This window comes from Meles meles, chromosome 8 (assembly GCF_922984935.1).
Source record: "Meles meles chromosome 8, mMelMel3.1 paternal haplotype, whole genome shotgun sequence".
In the NCBI taxonomy this organism is placed as follows: domain Eukaryota; kingdom Metazoa; phylum Chordata; class Mammalia; order Carnivora; family Mustelidae; genus Meles; species Meles meles.
The window spans coordinates 52,063,688-52,084,387 of record NC_060073.1 but is presented as its reverse complement, the minus strand read 5'-3'; the positions used below and the strand labels follow the sequence as shown (position 1 = coordinate 52,084,387).

The following is a 20,700-nucleotide window of genomic DNA, read 5'->3' as shown; positions in this document are numbered from 1 at the left end:
TTATCTTGATTATTTTATAAGCTTTTATACATTTTTGGCATTTCCTGATGCAAATATTTTTTTCTCAAGACTTTGTCTTTTCAAAATCCAGTTTAATTTTTTTTTTTTTTTTTTTTTTTGAGAGGGGGCGGAGGAGGGACAGAGGGATAGAGAACTTTAAGCCCAGCGCAGATCCCCTACTCCATTTCAGGACCCTGAGATCATGACCAAAGGCAAAATCAAGAGTCCCACGCTTAACCAACTGAGTCACCCAGGTGCCCCTAAATCTTTAAATATTAATCTTTGTTTCTTCTTTTGTTTGAAAGCCTCCAGAATGTTGACAATTAGCCACAAACATAACTGTTTTATCCTACTTAATATAGTGTCTCTAAATACTTAGCATTTCAATCCTTTTGGAGTTTATTTTGATGAATAATGTGGAACTTGGATTTTTCTTCCCTCCAAATTTTCATTCCTTACTAAGTAACCCTTCCTTACAGCGTGTTTGGGAATACTACTTTCCTATGCATACACACGTTGTGTTTATTCAGTCTCATTCCTTTGCGTTGAGCTCAGCTTCTATTTTTAGCTCAGATCTCAGGTCAGCGGACAGCCGTCCCGGCCCCCGGCTCAGAAGAACCAAAGGAACATTTCGCCCCCTGCAGGCGGCCGTGGTTCCCCAGAATCAGGGAAGTCTGCGACCCAGCAGCAAGGGCGCTCACAGCTCTGGAATCTGCCCTACGAGCCCGGGAGAGGTGTCGCTCTGCCCCCCGCAGGAAGATTTGGGGCCTGCAGGACTCCTGGGGCCTTTAAGTTTCCCTGATCCCGTATCTCTGGTACCCAGTGGAGCCGGACCTGAGCCCTACCGTCGAGTGAGGACTGTGGCCCCTGGGCTCTGTTATTTGTATCTCTCCACCCCGCTGACCCCGGGGCACTCGGCCTGCTGTTCCCACCGCGGGCGCGGAATTCCGCGGCCCCGAGGCGCAGCGCTCGGACAGATTCTGGGCGCAGCCTTTCCTGCGTACCAAGAAGCCGCCTCTGGGCCGGCACGTTTCTTCCCTCCACTTCCTCACTCTCCTTCGCACGTTACTGAGTGTACCCACTCTTAACAGGGGGCTAGCTGCTGGAAGTGTTGAAGCACACGCAGTTCAAACAAGAAAAAGAAAGTCTTCGCTATATTCAACACATGCACACATACCTACTGTGTGCCAAATACTGTTGTCAGCTGAGTTCCGTCCTGAGCCAGCCCCGCGCTCCCAGAACCAATTCGGCTTGGGGGCCAGAGTTGAAATCGGGTCTTTGAGCGTCTCCGGAAATAAGCGGAGAGCCGGGTGGAGCGATAGTCTTGGAGCTGGCAGCAACGGGGCATGGGCTGGGCTCTGCACCCTTCTACTCGCTGTCTTCCCATGAATCCGCCAGCCGCCGAGATGAGGGGGTGTCCAGGGACCGCACAGCCCCGGCGCGGCGCCGGCCGGCACAAGACCACCGCTCGTCTGGGGGCTTCTAGCGCCCCCGCGTCCGCCGCCGCGCAGCGAGCGCCCCTCCAGCACGAAGGCGGTGGGCTACCGGGGTCAGGGCCCAGCGCACCAGCGCTTCCAGGGGAGGGAGCTCGCGGGCCGGACATCCCGCCCACGCCCGGGCCTCTAGCGGTTCTACTCAGGGGCGCTCACCCGCAGCGACCTCAGCGGCGGCCCCTAGCGCTGGGGGGTCCACGCCCGTAAATCTGAACACGGGCTGACAGTTCGCGTCCGGAAAACCCGGTCGTAATTGGAGAGTAAATCATAAATACATGCGAACCGATCAGCCTCTGCAGCATTTCCGTGAAAACCCCCCCGAAAAGCTGGGGTCAGCTTCAGCAGATTCTTCAAGGTCGCGATCTGGAGCCCTGTACCCTCCAGTTGCCTGGAGCCTGGGGCAGGGGAATGGCCAGCAGGAGACAGCCTTGCTGCAGGGAAGAGGGACACCTGGGCTAAGAGGCCCTCTCCTCCTGCTCCTAGACCTGCACAGGCATTTACTGTCTCTCTGGAGCATACCCAAGTCTCTGAACCAAGTATTTCTTTTACATGAATTTGTATTTATTCATCACAGTCCTCTCAACAGACTTGGAAAATAGCGTTCACGTTGTATACCTGTAGGTAAGACATTGTATTTATTATGATCCAGCGGGGGTTCTTAATCTGGGGGACAAGTAGGATTGTTTAGTAGGATTTGGTGGGGGCGGGGAGGAGACATCCATGAAAAGCATGAAATTGTTTCAAGTTTTTGGGCTGATGTGCGTTTTTCTGGAAGGAGTTCTGTAGCTTTTATGCTTGCCAAAGAGCTTACAACCTTAGTTTGGTTAAGCAGGGCCAGTCTAAAGTTAAGGCTCAGTGGGTTTAGGGACTCCGAACCGTTTGCGCTAACACTGAGGGTCCGAGGGCCACGAATCTGGACCCCTGTGGAAGAGTATAGTTCTCTGCTGAGGGTCGCGGCAGCCTGAATTTACTCTCGCTCCTTACAGAAGGTACTCCCCTTCCCCCTATAAAAACTTCAGGGGCAACTTTGGTTTCCTTTTAAAGGCAAGTTAGGTTCAAGTTGATTTACTTCTGCATTTCTCTAAGCTTAAATAGAAATAACTCTCTGGTGGGTTTTTTCCCTGGGTTAGTCATGCAAATGCCCTACGCTTCATTTGTACTTGGTTTCAGCTTCTGGGGCAGCCCTCTGCACATGCCCAGCCCAGGACCCCTCCCTCCAGGCATGGGAGTCTCTGGGGGGAACTTAGGTGCTGACTTCACTGGGCTGGGTTTTCCTCAGCCAATGTGACTAGGGAGTTAAAACGTGTTCCTTTTAAGGAGAAAAGAATGCAAGATTTTTGTGCCTATGTGAAGAAAAAGAAGTTACAAAACCACCCATAAACCCACTAATAGGCCTAACAACAATAACTAATTTTGCTTTTAATATCAGCTCTCCTGGGTACACATAGGGTTATGTGATTATAGCGGTATCATTATTATATATTAAGAACTGTTCTTGTGGCAGCTGGCTGACTCAGTTGCTGTAGCCCGCGGCTCTCGCTCTCTGGGTTGTGAGTTCGAGCCCCACGCTCGGTATAGAGATTGCTTAAAAATAAAATCTTTTTTTTTTCTTTTAAGAATTTACTTATTTATTTGACAGAGAGAGTGTGTGTGTGCACAAGAAGGGGGAGTGGCAGGCAGAGGAAGAGGGAGAAGCAGGCTCCCTGCTGAGCAGGAAGCAGGGTGGCTTGATCCCAGGGCAGCATATCTGGGATCAGAGTTTCCGAGTTTCCCAAACAGCTCTGTAGGGCAGCTATGTACACTGAGAGCCTTCCCTTCTCTCCCCACCTCCTGCGAACTGCCTGAGGCCAGTCAAGTCCTGGGGTAGGGCATGTTGGCCCATGGAGGGGGTGCTGGGAAGACCTATCAATTAGATCAATTAGAGACTCATCTGAGCTAACCAGCAGGGGTTTCAATTGTGCAGGTTTCTGAAAGGAGTGAGATGATTTGGAATTAGGGTTAGCAGTACCCCAGGAAAGGAACCTGCCTGTAGGGGTTACACACAGACAAAGGTCCCCAGGCCCCTGGGGTCCAAAAGCCACTGGACACACAAAGCGTGTCGCAGTTTTATCCTTAACCACCCTGAGTGTGTACATGTGTGTATCGCTTACTCCACGTCATTTCCTGCTTGGGCGGTGGTATCATAAACATCTTATTTTGTAAGTATGGTTGCAGAAATAAGATGGGGTGGGACAAGGCGAAACTTTCAACTTTCACTTTTTATACTTTGGTGTTATTTGAATTCTTAAAATGAGCGGGAGTTAATTTTTGTTATTTAAAAAATTGATGGTGGATAGGGCCCGTGTAACAAGATCACTTGGTCTCAAGGGGGCCCTGCAATGGCGTCCTCAGTAAATTGACTAAATTTACCCCAATTTATTCTGATACTTTTAAAAGGAAAATAGGAGAGTGGGGAAGCGCCTGGGTGGCTCAGTCTTTAGGTGTCTGCCTTGGGCTCGGGTCATGATCCCAGGGTACTGGATCGAACCCCTGCATCAGGGGCTCAGTGGGGAGTCTGTTTCTCCCTCTGCCTCCCACCCCGCTTGACCTCTCTCTTGCTCTCTCTCTCTCTCTGGCTCTCAAATAAATAAATAAAACATCTTTTTTTTTTTTAAGATTTTATTTATTTATTTGACAGAAAGAAATCACAAGAGAGGCAGGCAGAGAGAGAGGAAGGGAAGCAGGTTCTCCGCTAAGCAGAGAGCCTGATGTGGGACTCGATCCCAGGACCCTGAGATCATGACCTGAGCTGAAGGCAGTGGCTTAACCCACTGAGCCACCCAGGTGCCCCAATAAATAAAACATCTTAAAAAAAAAAGGGAAATAAAGGGGCACCTGGGTGGCTTAGTGGGTTAAGCCTCTGCTTTCGGCTCAGGTCATGATCTCAGAGTCCTGGGATTGAGCCCCCCATCAGGCTCTCTGCCTGGCGGGGAGCCTGCTTCCTCCTCTCTCTCTCTCTGCCTGCCTCTCTGTCTACTTATGATCTCTCTCTGTTAAATAAATAAAATCTTTAAAAAAAAATAGGGATAAAAATACGGACGCACAGATAAACCTGACCTCTGTCCCCTCACCTCTACCCTCCATGTCCTGCCTTGATTTAGCCCTCATTCTCTTTCTCCAGGCTCGTGAACTCCAGGAAGGCAAGGCCAGGGTTCCTATTGGGTGTCCGGAGCACAGTACAGCTCCCAGCAGAGCGTGGCCAGTTTGTCCATCAATAAATATTAACAGTGAATGGTCTAGGGCAAAGACTGCCTATTGGTCTCCCTGCCTCTCCTCTTACATGTGCTGCTAATTAAATTCAGCAGCCATACACCTGATGCCCCTAAAGGCCACATGTTCCCTGCTATCGTCCTCAGCCAGCAGTCTTTGAACTGTCCAGTTTCTGTGTTCTCTGAAATCAGTATTCTAATTTGTATTATAAGTTTGAATAATTTCAAAGGACATAATAATTTCTGGCTTATTGTATATATTGACATTTAAAACTGTTATAACATCTTTTAGAAAATGTACCTAGTAGAAACTACATACCAGAGTAGAGGATGATTTAGTTGGTAGAACGTGCGACGCTTGATCTCAGGCCCCTTAGTTGGACCCCGTATTGAGTGTGGAGCCTACTTAAAAAAAGGAGAGAGGGATCACCTGGGTGGCTCAGTCAGTTAAGTGTCTGCCTTCCTCTCAGGTTTTGATCAGGGTCCTAGGACTGAGTCCTGTGTCAGGCTCCTTGTTCAGGGGGGAGTCTGCTTTGCTCTCTGCCCCTCCGCTAGCTTTTCTCTCTCTCTCTCAAATAAATAATTAAAATTTAAAAAAAGAGACAGAGAAACAGAAAGAATGAGAGAAAAAAATAATCTAAATACCGAGGCAACTATTAAATGCCCACCATTATCCATTTTTATTTATTTATTTTTAAAATTTTTAAAGATTTTATTTATTTGACAGAGACCACAAGTAGACAGAGAGGCAGGCAGAGAGAGGAAGGGAAGCAGGCTCCCTGCTGAGCAGAGAGCTCGATGCGGCCCGATCCCAGGACCCTGAGATCATGACCTGAGCCGAAGGCAGAGGCTTTAACCTACTGAGCCACCCAGGCGCCCCCATTATCCATTTTTTAAAAATAGACAAAGTCTTCTTTAAAGTTGAAATTTTATCTTGTGCCATTCTCTTCTCAAACTTATAAAATCCACTGCCGTTCTCCCCACGATATTTCATCCTGATGTAACATATTCTTATCCTTGAAAGTCTTTTATTGATTACCTTATTATTCTTTTCTGTAATAACAAAATATGCAGGAATTGAAATTTTAAAAAATTTCCTGCCATCATTAGGTTTATAGGTGCTGTATTTCTTCTAGACTGAAGAGCATTGCAACAATTATTAGTACACACTTGGTCAAAAAATACAAGTATATTATAAGTTATAAATAATTATTAAACATCAAAACAAAATTTTAACGACACTGTCTCTCTTGGGCCTGTGTTTTTATTAGTCCATGTATTGGCGTTAAATGTTATCCTGCTTACAGAAATCAGTAAATGAGAATGGAAGGAGTTTTGTTATTTCAGTCTTTCTTATTTGAGACCCTTCTGAGTTATGTGCCAAAAATCACGTAGTAATCTATTATCAAAAATTACTTTTAATAATTGATCGGCTGGTAACTTCATTTTCAGTTTTGTTAAAAGCAAAGGCACTGGAAACCACTTGACTTTCAAAAGGATTTGTTGCCCAGTTAGACTCATTCAATTTTCAATTTCTGGGAAACATACCAAGAAAGGCTTTACCAGATTTAACAAATTAATGTTACTTGTATCTTTTTATTCTTTCATATAGAGATGCTTTCTTTAACCCCATGTACTCAGAATTGGGAACATAAAAATATTGATTTTAATATGCCTTGCCAATATAATTTTTACAAATCAAATGCTTTTATCTTATTGTAGGTTTTATGTATACTTTGTCAAAACCTTGGAGCTGCATATGTGACTCATTCAATTTAAGAGAAATGTCTACCATTATGAAAAATTGGTGGGCACCTCAGTGGCTCAGTTGGTTAAACGACTGCCTTTGGCTCAGGTCCTGATCTTGTGCCGAGTTCTAGGATCAAGTCCTGCATTGGGCTCCCAGCTCAGTGGAGAGTTTGCTTCTCCCTTCGACCCTCACCTCTCTCATTCTCTCTCTCACTCTGTCTCTTAAGTAAATAACATCTTAAAAAAAAAAAGGGGGGGGGGCGCCTGGGTGGCTCAGTGGATTAAGCCGCTGCCTTCGGCTCAGGTCATGATCTCAGGGTCCTGGGATCGAGTCCCACATCGGGCTCTCTGCTCCGCAAGGAGCCTGCTTCCTCCTCTCTCTCTGCCTGCCTCTCTGCCTACTTGTGATCTCTCTGTCAAATGAATAAATAAAATCTTGAAAAAAAAAAAAAAAAAAGGAAAAGAAAGAAAAGAAAAATTGGCAAAACCAGTGTATTACCAAATCAATCAGCCAACCAGGCTTTGTTTTTTGAGTGTGATAAACATGTTGTGTTTCCATCAAACACATCTTAACTGAATTCTAGTTCTTTCTTTTTTTTTTTTTTTTTTAGATTTTATTTATTTATTAAAGAGAGAGAGCGCATGCGCTCATGAGGGAAAGGGAGAGAGAGAGCAGGAGCTGGGGGAGAGGGTGAAGCAGACTCCTCGTTAAGCAGAGAGCCCGATATGGGGCTCTATCCTGGACCCTGGCATCATGACCTAGGCCAAAGCCAGATGCTTAGCTGACTGAGCCACCCAGGTGCTCCCAGAATCCTAGTTCTAAATTGACTAGCTGGAGAAGGCAAGAGAGCCTGGCCATGAGTTTGTGTCCGGATGATAAAAGATGTTGCCACTCCCAGTATTTCCTACCCGACTTCCCTTCGCTTTGCTCTCACAAAATTCTGTCTCTTCAGCAGTGCTTTCTTTTACAGCAGTGTGAGGCGGGAAGACATAATAAAGCTTGTCATTATTCCTTGGACCCTTTCGACCATATACCTAAACTGGAACATTTCAACATGTGCCAAGTTACCCTATTTCCAACACGGTACTTAAAACTTAACAGAAATGTGTATAGGATAGGGGAAGACACAAAGCCTACCATAGGTTTTCTGTTTAAAGATTTTTATTTATTTATTTGACAGACAGAGATCACAAGTAGGCAGAGAGGCAGGCAGAGAGAGAGGAGGAAGCAGGCTCCCCGCTGAGCAGAGAGCCCGATGTGGGGCTCAATCCCAGGACCCTGAGATCATGACCTGAGCTGAAGGCAGAGGCTTTAACCCACTGAGCCACCCAGGCCCCCCAGGTTTTCTGTTTAAAGAGATGAATTTTTTATATTCTGGGTCAATTAATAATACAAGCTTTAGGATGGGTGAGAGATAAACCTCTCTTTCCTCAAGAGAAGGAGGATTGTGAACAGGGTAGAGGGAAAGGACAAGAGGCACAATGGTACACCCGGAAGGTCATCTTTCAGCAGAAGTACATATGGAAGTCAAAAACCCTTCCTGAACAGGGAGTCTCAAACACTCCGTGTTGCATCCCCCTTGAGACCCCAGTTTTAAGATCACTATCTTCAAGCGCTGTTCTGATCACCAGCTTGCTGGCTGGAAGATGGAGGGGGTAATGTGACAGGGATATGGGCAGTTTGGAGAAGATGATAAAGGCTCTGGGCTCACAGCCAGCCAGGAAGTGGACACCTGAGCCTTACAACTCTGAGGAATAGAATTCTTTTTTTTTTTCTTTTAAAGATTTTATTTATTTATTTGGCAGAGAGAGCAAGAAAGAGAGCACAAGCAGGGCGAGTGGTAGGCAGAGGGAGAGGCAGGAGGGAGCCCGACATGGATCTCGGTGTAGGACTCCATCCCAGGACCCCAAGATCATGACCTGAGCTGAAGGGAGATGCCTAACCAACTGAGCCACCCAGGTGCCCCAAGGAACTACATTCTGTCAACAACCTGAGTGAACTTGGAAGAAGTTTTATCCCCAGAATCTCCAGAGACGAATGCAATCCCACATCTCATCACCTTTCTGAGACTCTGAACAGAGGACCCAGTTGAGCCTTGCTGAACCTGCACTTCTGACCTACAGAACAAGGGGATAATCCACGGGTGTTGTTTTAAACTACCTCATTTTAAAATTTTATTTTATTTATTTGGCAGAGGTCACAAGTAGGCAGAGAGAGAGGAGGAAGCAGGCTCACTGCTGAGCAGAGAGCCCGATGCGGGGCTCGATCCCAGGATCCTGGAATCATGACCTGAGCCGAAGGCAGAGGCTTTAACTCACTGAGCCACCCAGGCGCCCCATAAACCACCTCATTTGTGGTAATTTGCTATGGCAGCAATAGAACATGAATCCACCATACTGTAATTATTTGACCTTATTATATAAGACACTGATGCCACCACTCTATCATTGCTGATCAGCCCCCTCATGCCTTTACTTCCTTTCTTTTCCAACTTAGACTCTCTAGTCTGCCATTATAATTATTTCCTTATAAGGATCCTTAGTTTTCTCGTTCTTCTTTCCTTTTATTGCAGTGTTGATCACCTTGACTGAGCATAGCATCAGAATCATCTGAAGGGCTTGTTAAAGCATAGATTGCTGGGGCCTCTTGCAGAGTTTCTGATTCAAGAGTTCTGGGGTGAGGCCTGAGAATTTGCACGGTCTGGAGACCATGCACTGAGAATCACTGCTCTGCTACAACCCCCTTACTGAACTCGCTTCTGTCTTCTCAAGAGAAACTACTGAATGGGGTGACTGTTTTTGTTGAAATTCATGATTATTGACCCCAAATGAGTCCTCAGTAACTTCCTGGCTATCCCTTCACAGTTCCCTAGGACAGTCTCTGCACACTCTTCTGTCTCCTCTTCTCAAACCGCCAATCCCCTGCCCACCCCTTAATGTCAGCTGGTAACTTCACCTCCCACACTTGAGTGAGGTACTAGAAGCCAGAAGGGAACTCCCTCATCTTGCCATCAACGAGGCCTTAACCTCTGGAAGTTGCTCTTTCCTCCTGTTCAAGGGAAGGGTAGATCTCCACCTATCACAGTCAATCTCTCCTCCCAGGCTCTGCCCCCTGTTGTTTTCACCTCTCCAAGAACTTGGCTTCTTCAATTTCTCCTTTTTCCTCTGCTATTAATATATGTATCGATCTGGATTATTCCTTGTATCCCCATTGATAACCCCTCCTTTGACCATATAACCTTTTCTGGCCACCATTCCATTTCTCTGCTCCCATTCCACAGCCAAATTCTTGAAAAAGTTGTTGATGGTGTTTTTACCCCCTCACTTCCCATTCACTCTTAAAAGATGTGTGGGATGTGGAATTATTTCTGGGATAAATCATACTTGATATTTGTTGAGCACTGCTCTACTCCCGCTTTCATGGAGTTCATGGACAGACCACTAAATATAGCATTTGCAGCTGGTGACAAGTGTTATGCTGAAAACAGAGGGATGTGATGGTTTTCATGACCCAAAAGGACACGCAAGGAATACACACGGAGCACCCACAATGCACCAGGAGCTCTAGGCTCTGAGAATGCGTCAGTGAAGAAAGCAAAGATTCTGGTCCACACATTTACATTCTAGTGGGAGAACATAGAAGAAAAGCAGTGACAACAAAAGGTAAAAAATATATGTCAGTGACGTAAGATATACAGAAAAATAAAGCAGAGAGAGAGATGCAGGGAGATAGTAATTTTCTTTTTAAAAGATTATTTATTTATTTGACAGAGAGACACAACACAAGCAGGGGAGTGGGAGAGGGAGAACAGGTTTCCGGCTGAGCAGAGAGCTCACGAAGGCCTTGATCCTGAAACTCTGAGATCCAAACAGAAGGCAGACACTTAACGACTGAGCCACCCAGGTGCCCGGGATAGTAATTTTCAATAAGGTGGTCAGATAAGGCTCACTGAAAAGGTGCGTTTGGGTAAAGCCCTGAGAGAATAGGACTCTGCATAGCTAACTTGGGGAAGAATATTCCAGCAGAGAAAATAGCAGGAGCACAGAGCTCAGGGCAAGGGCGAGCGTAGCTGGTAGGAGTAACTGTAAGAAAATGCAAGGAACGAGCAGGTGGCCAGTCTGCCTGGAGTTATGTGAGCCGAAGGGTAGGTGAGCAGGGGAGGAGATGAACGCAGAGTCACCAAGGGGCCAGCTGTGCAGGGCAGAGGTTGGCAAATTTTTCTGTAAAATACCAGATAGTAAATATTTTAAGTGTCGAAGGTCACATATGGTAACTGTCCTGCGTTCTTCCTCTCTTTTTTATTTTTCTTAATAGCCTGTTAAAAAACAAGTCTGGCAGTACAAAGATTTGGCAAACGGGCGAGAGTTTACCAGCTCTTGGGATCTTGTAGGCTGTTATTGTAAAGCTTTTGGTGTTCCTCTGAGTGAGATGAGAAGCATTGGAGTATTGTGAACAGAGAAGTGATGTGATCTCATATATATACATATATATATGTACATATATATTTAAAGATTTTTAAAATATATATATTTAAATATATATTTAAATATATAAATATATATTTTAAAAATATATATATTTAAAGATATTTATTGACAGAGAAAGAGTGCACACAAGCCAGGAGGAGGGGCAGGCAGACAGAGGGGAGAAGCAGGCTCTCCGCTGAGCAGGGAGCCCAATGTGGGGCTCGATTCCAGGACCCCGGGATCATGACCTGAGCTGAAGGCAGAAGCTGAACCGACTGAGCCACTTAGCCGCTCCTAATCTCTTATAGTTTAAAAGAATTAATCCAGCTGTTGTAGAGAGAATAGACTGCAGGTGGCGGGGGGTGGGTAGTGAAGGAGGAAGCAGGGACAGCAGAATTTATGTTATATTTTGTGGCAAAATAAACTCCCCTATAACTTAAAGCCTTAAACAAACAAACTCTTATTATTACTCATGGTTCTGTGGGTGAGGAATTTGGACCAAGCACAGCCTGGCTAGCAATTCCTGCTGGACCTGGAACGTCCACTACAGCTTCTTCATTCACATATGTTCTCCAATAGCTGGGGGCTGGCTGCGAGAGCCGCGGGCGAATCAGATGTCTGGGCGCTTTGCTGTTGCAAACCGGACTCCCCGGTTTACCTCCAGGTGGTCTCATATGCTCTCCCTCTTCATGTGGCCTCTCCAACAGAGTAGCTTCTTACACGCTGCTCAGGGCTATGGGGCCTTCCTGGATTTTTGTTTAGTTTTAAAGATTTTATTTATTTGAGAGAGAGCATGAACAAGGGGGAGGGGCAGAGGGAGACAGAATCTCCAGCAGACTGCACTGAGCACGGGGCTCAGCGTGGGATTCGATCTCATGACCCGAGATCATGACCCCAGCTGAAACCAAGGGTTGGATGCTTAAACTGAGCCATCCAGGAACCCCAGGGCTGTGGGGTCTTCTTAAGGCTTTGGCTCATCACTGGCAAGCATCAATTCTGCCACATTCTCTTATTTAAAGCAGGGTACAGGGCCAGTGCGGATTTGAGGGAATGGGTCCCTCAAGAACATGAAAACTTAAAAAAAAGGAAAGAAGAAAGAAAAAAAGGGCGTGTGGCTGGCTCAGTCAGTAGAGCATGCAACTCTTGATCTCAGGGTCGTGAGTTCAAGTCCTACATTATGCATGGAGCCTACTTAAAAAAGAAGAAGAGAAAGAAAAACAAATATGAATATAGGAGTTGTAGTTTATTGGGGGCACCCAATGACGAGGGACAACAGTGGTAGTTCAACACCACAGACCTGAAGGCGAATAATTGATACCGAACTTGAGGTCGTGTAGACCAATGTGTTAGCACTAGAGATGGTAAGAATTCACTGGTTTCTGGGTATGTTTTGAAGGCAGGGTTGAGGGGATTTCCTGACAGCATTGAAGGCGGGTGTGGCACAGGGAAGAGTCAAGGGTGACTCTGAGGTTTTCGGATTGAGCACGTGGATGAATGCCATTTACTGAGGAGCAGAAGATGGAGGGAGAGGCAGATTTACGGGAATATCAGGAGTTTGGATTTGAAATGTTAAGTTTGAGGTTTCTATTGGACATACACATGGAGGTATCAAGGAGCAGCTGACTCTGCAAGTGTGGAGAGGTCTGGTGTGGATAAGTAATTAGCTAGTTGTCATTATAAATGGCATTTAAAGCCATGAGCTGGGACGATATCACCAAGGCAGCTTGGGAGCAAGAAAGGGAAATCCCCAGGTGCCAGAAATCAAAGAGGAGCTCAAAACTCGTATGGTGAGCAGAATCTGAAGCTGGAACAAAATAGGGGTAAGGCACTGAGGATGGGATTTTAATGTTGACATGGAGGTGAGGACTTCACCCTAAAAAACTTGAAGCTGGAATGAAGGCTTCATCATGAAGTATGAAAGAGTCCATTAAAAGTCTACCAGAGAGTAAAAAAAAGGGGGGGGGGGCACCTGGGTAGATCAGTGGGTTGAAGCCTCTGCCTTCAGCTCAGGTCATGATCCCAGGGTCCTGGGATCAAGCCCCGAATCGGGTTCTCTGCTCAGCAGGGAGCCTACTTCTTCCTCTCCCACTCCCTCTGCTTGTGTTCCCTCTCTTGCTGTGTCTCTCTCTGTCAAATAAATAAATAAAATCTTAAATAAAATAAAATAAAAAGGGGGAGCAAACCAAGAGGGAAGAATAATGGGAGCCAGGAAACTAGGCCTTCATCACAAGACAGATTGAAGGAAATCACCAAAATGATGTTGAATAGAAATTCTAAGGTAGCGATGATGCCATAGGCTTTGAGAACAGCCAGTTCATTCTGGAGCAAGTCAGAAGGCTCTAGGAAGAGCTTTTCAAGTAGCTGGAACAGACAGAGTGCCTAATGGGAATAATCCTGGAGAGCAGATTTGCACAGTGTTGGAATATTCAATGGCACATTAGAATAAATACCTAAAAAACTAAGCAAATAAAAGTCTAGACCTTTTTTTAGAGTAAACAAAACTGAAAATAAAAGTTTCTGATTGGGGGCACCTGGGTGGCTCAGTGGGTTAAGGCCTCTGCCTTCAGCTCAGGTCATGATCTCAGGGTCCTGGGATCGAGCCCCGCATCGGGCTCTCTGCTCAGCAGGAAGCCTTCTTCTCCCTCTCTCTCTGCCTGCCTCCCTGCCTACTTGTGATCTCTGTCTGTCAAATAAATAAATAAATAAAAATCTTTTTTTAAAAAAGTTTTTGATTGATTGTAATACACAATGATTTTGGAGACGTGAACATGTAAACAGATGGATGTGTTAGAATCAAAATCCTGTAATTTAGCAAGGACCTGTGAGTAGCAAACATTTCTCAGTTTTTAATATGCTGAGCTCCCCGCTGCCCCAACATGTGAATAATAATTTGGCTGAGTATAAATTTCTTTCATTCATAGGGCCTTTTCTTAAATTCTGGGGAAAAAAACTCAGTAATTTTCTCTTCAAATATTGCTTTTTCTGTTATTTCTTTCAATTGTCTTTCTCTGGAGCTCCTATTATCTACATATTTAAACCTCATATATTCTGCATGTTTTTAATTGCTGTTGTTTTTTTTTTAAATCTCATGCTGTGTTCTGAGTGAATTCCTCTGTTCTCTTTTCCAATTTTCTAATATACTCTTTGAGAGTAACTTACTCTAGAATTTCTCCCTTTTATGGCCCTTAGATTTCAACTAGAGTATTTTTCTTTTCTTTTTTAAGAAAACTCCCCAGGGCGGAGCTTGAACTCAAGACCCCGAGATCAAGAGTCTCATGCTCTACTGACTGAGCCCAGCCAGGTGCCTGAAGGGTATTTTTCATTTCAAGGATTTGTAATTGGTTATGGTGCACGTTGTTTCATTTCTGCGTATTTTTGCTTCACACTTTCCTTTTGAAATGGAAGGTGTACATTCATCTCTGAACATGTTCAACATACTATTTTAAAGCCTCCTTATGCTCTTATACAAATTTCCAGAGGAAATTTCAGAAAATTTCTGATCTGGTTGTTCATTTTAAAGGCCAGCTTTCCCACAAGGAGGTCCTTTCATATGTTTTGGAATTATTATGAATTAGTATTTGGAATTATTATTATTCATAAGCTTTTGAATGAGGAAGTATTTGTTTTTGTTTGATTTCTCTCTCTCTTACTTTCCCCTCATCCCTTCCCAGGATACCTCCATCTGACCTTCTGGGTGTCAACCTAGAGCCAGGGCCTCTGCCCATGGTTCTCCACCCCCAGATGGTAGGGATATGGCGGATCTAGTCATGGGGCCAGCAGATGACTTGACAATTTCTCTTTGTTCCTCACCTCCCTGGGCTCTAATAAAGACAGAGCCCACAGATTGACAGCTATTTTCTTCTTCTTTTTTTTTTTAATAAGCTGTGGAGCCCACATCAACCTCTGGTACAGAGCTGTGAGCATCAGTCTTCCACAATGAGGGGAGCACTTTATTCCCACAGGAGCTGAACTCTTGACCAGCTGCTGCTCTACAACTTCTAGACTTAGAGCCCCTAAACCCAAGACTTCATACTGTGTTCTATTCCATTTTTGGTTCATGGGGATAGCTAAGAGTTCAGCTATGTCTTTATAAAAAATCATTTTTATTTTTAATTTTTTTTTCATTTTTACATTTTTTAATTATTTTTTTAAATATTTTATTTATTTGACAGAGAGAAATCACAACTAGGCAGAGAGGCAGGCAGAGAGAGAGGAGGAAGCACGCTCCCGGCGGAGCAGAGAGGCTGATGCGGAGCTCGATCCCAGGACCCTGGGATCATGACCCGAGCTGAAGGCAGAGGCTTTAACCCACTGAGTCACCCAGGCGCCCCTCATTTTTACATTTTTAAATGCCATGGCTATGTGTTTGAAGCAAAGGGGTTTTTGGAGATATAAATTTACTTCCTTGTGCTGACTTCAGCATTCTGGCACTTGCTTTCTGTCCTCCACCACCCCCGCCCCCCGACTACTGAAACCATGAAGTCAGGTTCGCTTGTGATTTTTAGGTTACCAACCAATGGACGTTTCTCTGCCCTAATTGTTCTTGACTATTTGGCAGCTTTTTAAAAAAAATGATTATTTATTTATTTATTTGACAGAGAGAAAGAGAGAGAGAGTGCGTGCCCAAGTAGGGGGAGCAGCAGTCAGAGGGAGAGGAAGAAGCAGGCTCCCTACTGAGCAAGGAGCCCAATGTGGGGCTCGATCCCAGAACCCTGGGATCATGACCCAAGCCAAAGGCAGATGCTTAACCACCTGAGTCATCCAGGTGCCCCTATTTGGCAGCTTTTGACATAACTAACCACCTGTTTTGTTTTTTTCTTCTAATTGTGATATAACTAACATATATGACCTTCTGGGTGTCAGCCTAGAGCCAGGGCCTCTGCCCATGGTTCTCCGCCCCCAGATATTAGGGATATGGTGGATCTAGTCATATTATCATATATATATTAGCATATATATATATATCATTATATATTATCATCATACATATACTATCACATATGTATATTACAAAATGATTACCACAATAGGTTTAGTTAACAACCATTACCATACATATTTACAATATTTTTCTTGTGATGAGAACTTTTTCTCTTTAATGGTTTTATTTATTTGTCAGAGAGAGTGAGCACAAGCAGGGGGAGCAGCAGGCAGAGGAAAAAGCAGGTTCTCCGCTGAGCAGGGTGCCCGATGTGGGACTTGCTCCCAGGACCTTGGAATTATGACCCGAGCCATACCAGACCCCAGCTCTGGTAGGCACCAATCTGTTCTCTTTACCTATGAGTTTGAGTTATTTACTTTTTTTAGACACCACATATAAATAACTGAGATCACTTATTTAGTATTAGTATTAGTATTAGTCTTTCTCTGACTTATCTCACTTAGCATAATATCCTTAAGATCCATCCATGTTGTTACCCAAGTCAGGATTTCCTTTTTTATGGCTATATAATATTCCAGTGTGTGTGTGTGTGTGTGTGTGTGTGTGTGTGTGTGTGTGTGTGTGTGTGTGTATTACATTTTCTTATCTATTTATTCATTGATGGACAGTTAGGTTGTTTTATGTTTTGGCTATTGTAAAGAATGCTGTATTACTGCCTGGTTCTTAAAACATCACTCTCTGCATGATTCCTTGACACTCTTCTGATTCTCATTCTTGTTGTCTTTTGCAGCTCCATAGATTAGCAGTTTTAAGATATCTCTTTGTCTTCTGGCATTTATCGTTGTTGATGTTGAGTAGCTTGCTAAAGTTTGTTAGTCTTTTGTAGATACTCTTTTTCATAGATTGCTTTTAAGTTTTTTGGTCCTTGTAATTAATGTTCTCCAATCTTATTATGCTACCTAGGTATGAATTTCCTTGTATATTACTCAATATTTTGGAACCTACCCCTAATGGAGAAGGCACAGGACCTGATGTACCTGTGAGTTCAGGTCCCATGCTGGTCAAAAACAGGTTTGGGGTTCCAGGTTATCACAGATGATTGTTCTTCTTGTAATCCAGGCTAATGGCAAGTTCTCTTGCTCCTCCCCCCCCCCCCCCCGTTGGTTAACAGGATTTTTCTATCCTCTATGGGGAGCAGGTAGGACCTCTTTTACCAGTCCAGATCTCGTCAGGGCACAAGACCTCATCTTTTGTTGCCACATCGATGTTAAAATGCCTTTAATCTCTAAGGCTATCCTGTCCCAGCTTCAGATTCTGTTCACTGTGCTAGCTTTGGCTTTGATTTTTGGCTCCTGAGAACTTCCCTTTCTTGATTTCAGTCTCAAAGAAGTGAGTCTTGCTTCAGATCCATGATCTTGTCCTAGTTTCACGATACCATTTTGGAACTTAGAGCCAAGAATGTGACTCTCCTCACTGGTTTCTTTTGAATCTTCTTTCCATGACCTCATCCCCAAGATCTTGTACAAACAAGCTTAGCTAAAATTGAGTTCCAGTCACTTGAAACCAATTCTTCAATACAGTGGGGTTTGGAAATTTCTGATCTTCAGGATAAATTTCAAGTTCCCCAAACATGCTGATCATAAATAAGCTTTCTATTATCTTCTCTTGTCCACCCAAAGCATTGGACAAACCGAAGTACTTGCTATTGTCCAGCTACCCCTGAGTTTCTCATATCCATGACCTTGTGTATGAAGTTTCCTTTACTCATAGTTCTTTTGCCATCAGCTTGGGTAGAATCCAACCTGTCTTTCACAGTCCAGCTCAGCTGGTACTCTTATGAAGCCTGGCTAATCTCTCCAGCCTAGTTATCTGTGCTTCCTCAGGATTTCTGTGACCGAGGGAAGCAGCTGTGGTGTGAAGGACTGAACTAACAAATTGCGATCAGGGCTTGTGGGTTCTGGATGGGACTCTGCTACTCCTTAGCTGGGTTTTTGTTTTGTTTTGTTTTGTTTTGTTTTTGTTTTGTTTTGTTTTTTGCCTATGTGACCTTCAATGTTTCTTTTGTGACACAGAGATGGACATATTTATCTCATAGAGTTAGAGCCTTTTTTGTGACTCTTTTTGTTTCAACTAACAGAAAACCTAACCCAAATCAGCTTCTGACAAAAGGGCACTTACTGGTTTACACAGTTGAAAAGTCTAGGGGGAGAGATGGCTTCAGGCTTTGGTGAATTCAGAGCTCTAGTGATATTATCAAGACTTTCAGGGCTGCATTTTACTGATACCTTCAGGCTCAGATTCAAAGAGTGACAAGATGGCTGGCAGCAGTCCCAGAACCCAAGTCCTTCTGCTTCAACTCCAGCAGACAAGCTCGAGAACTTTTGCAAAAGTCCCAACTAAATTTTCGTTGCTCTAACTGGGGCATGTTCCCGTCCCTGAGGTGGTCCCTATGGCCAGGAGAATTGGCTGCTTGGATCAGCTGGGACACAGGAGACTTATCCGACCTCAGATACTGGGTGTAGTCTTGGCAGCAGCGCATGGGATGAGAATGGGTAGGTGGAGCTTCTCCAGTGAGAAGTTAGGGTACATTGATCAGAACGGTGACAGGATGCTGGAGAAGAATCAGGGCAGGTGTCTGCCACAGGTGTGCTGAGGAGCAATTGAGATAATATAAGGAGACTGATTTTAGAAAGTCCCATTTAAATATAAATGATGAGTATTATGTGGTTCTTGTTCTCTCTTTCTTTCTCTCTCTCTCTTGGTACTTAGCATTTTCTTCCTTCTATCTACAGTCATCTAATTCATGCTTTGTCTCCCCTCTACCCCCTGAGCAGCTGGAGAGCAGGATCTGTGCTCTCGTCATTCTGGAGCACTCCCCCACTCCTAGCTCAGCACCTAGAAAGTCAGTTAATTCCCAATAAATGATCGCGGGATGACTGAATGAACCTAAAATACAAAGCATTCCCCAGAATTCTGTTTTTCCCTAGGCCAAACTCTCAGAAGGCTTTGGAGAGCTTTAACCTTCTGCTGGAGTCATAGATAAGTCAGCTCTGGCTTTTTTTGTACTGAGTGGAGGGTGGGGTGAGATAAGCAATTTCAGGCGGATGTGTCCTTGCACTGATTTATTGACCTGGCCAAGCTACGACCAGTCAGGAAAAAAGAAAAGACCTGACTTATTTTTTTAAGTTTCTGCTTTAGTTTTTCTCTTTCCATCCTTATTGTAGAGCAGTGTGCATCAGGAAAGCACAGACTGAATGAAAAATCTTCCCCCCCCCCAAAACGCTGACCAGTGGGACAGAGTTGGGCCTGCCTTCTGATCCTCGAGGCCTAAGCTTCTAGGAAGTTTTGAGTTTAATGGAAGGAACTGGGTGTCAGTTCTAGTCGAACAGCTGGGAACTCAACCCAGTGAGTCTGTTGTTCTGTGTCTCTGTGGTTGTGCTCATTTCTTTAGATTTCCTATTCGAGCACAGAGTCTGGAGTCCCTACAGCCCTCTGGAGTTTGGGAAACCAAGCTGTTAAGAGCACAAACTTCCAGTTATAAAATAAATAAGTCACGGAGATGAAAAGGACAGCATAGGGAAATATGGCCAGTAAGATGGTAATAACGTTGTTTGGTGACAGCTGGTGACAGCATTTGTGGGGAGCATTGGGTGATGTATAGAATTGTCAACTCATTAGGTTGTACACCTGAAACTATGGTAACATGGTATGTTAACTGTACTTTTCTTTTTAAAGATTTTATTTATTTGACAGAGGGAGACGCAGTAAAAGAGGGAACACAAGCAGTGGGAGAGAGAGAAGCAGGCTTCCTGACAAGCAGGGAGCCCAATGTGGGGCTCAATCTTAAAACCCCGGGATCATGACCCAAGCTGAAGGCAGACGCTTAATAACTGAGCCACCCAGGCGCCCCAATGATACTTCAATAAAACAAAAGAGGGACCCAGATTACCTCTTAAAATAATGTGCAGAGAGTCCTCCCCCCGCCCCCCCGCAACCGGTCTTGTCTTCGAGCTGCTCTTTAGCTGATTTCACAATACAGACACTAACTCTTTTCAGCCACAAGCGTTAAGTAGGAAAGTCAGTGTGGCTTAACGTACCATATGCTGGGGCTATAGGGACCCACTGGTTTCCAACCTGCCCTCTCTTACGTTGTAGCAGTGATGCTATTCCAGGAGCCTGGGCCCTAGCAGGGCAGAAGCAACAGGGCCCATATTTTAGAGAAGGGAGGTTATACCATTTACAGGTATTCTGAACACAAGCATAAACCCCTGACCACGTTGCGGAGCCATTGCTGGAAAGTGTTCCAGTGCCTGTACATCAAAGACAACTGCTGGCGGGTGGGACAGTGGGAACGGGAGTTGTCCAAGGGCGCTCTTAGCAAGTCAGGAGTCACCAAAGGAAAATCTGAGCTGGGAGGGTCAGCGGCATCCAGCCTGGTGCTTGGCAGGCTCGGCAGTGCAAGGGAGGCGTTGTTTCAAAGGAAGTCCCTGGTCACTATCTTCATTTCCTGCACTGTCCATGTCTGTGTAGACTCATTCTAAAAGGATATCCCTTGACTTCCAGGTTCTGACCTTGCCTCCCCTTTGTGTCTCTTTCTCCTCCCTGGTTGGCATCTTATCTCTCTTCCTGACACTGGTTTCCTTTTTTGGGTCTCAGCAGTGCTCTCACAACCGTTTTGGGGAATATTTTCCTTGCTGGAACCTGCCCTTTGGTCGCTCTTCCCCCAGGTAGTTATGGGTGCTCTGCCAAGGGACCTGCGGCAACATGGTCTTCTAGAAGGAGCCTAGGCTTGGAAGTCCCACAGAGGTAGGTTCTAACCCTAACCAGCCAGGGTGAAGCAAGTTATTTTCATCTCTCTGCA

The 20,700-nt window shown here is 44.8% G+C and overlaps 1 protein-coding gene across 1 annotated transcript in view; it reads left to right on the top strand.

Annotated features, from left to right (window-relative positions):
- The first annotated feature begins 1,964 nt into the window (after positions 1 to 1,964).
- Positions 1,965 to 20,700, top strand: part of SWAP70 (switching B cell complex subunit SWAP70) — a 96,440-nt gene continuing 77,704 nt past the window's right edge. Inside the window, exon 1 of the mRNA XM_046016883.1 lies at positions 1,965 to 2,114. The gene's annotated coding sequence lies outside the window, so the exon portion shown is untranslated. The remainder of the gene's footprint in view (positions 2,115 to 20,700) is intronic.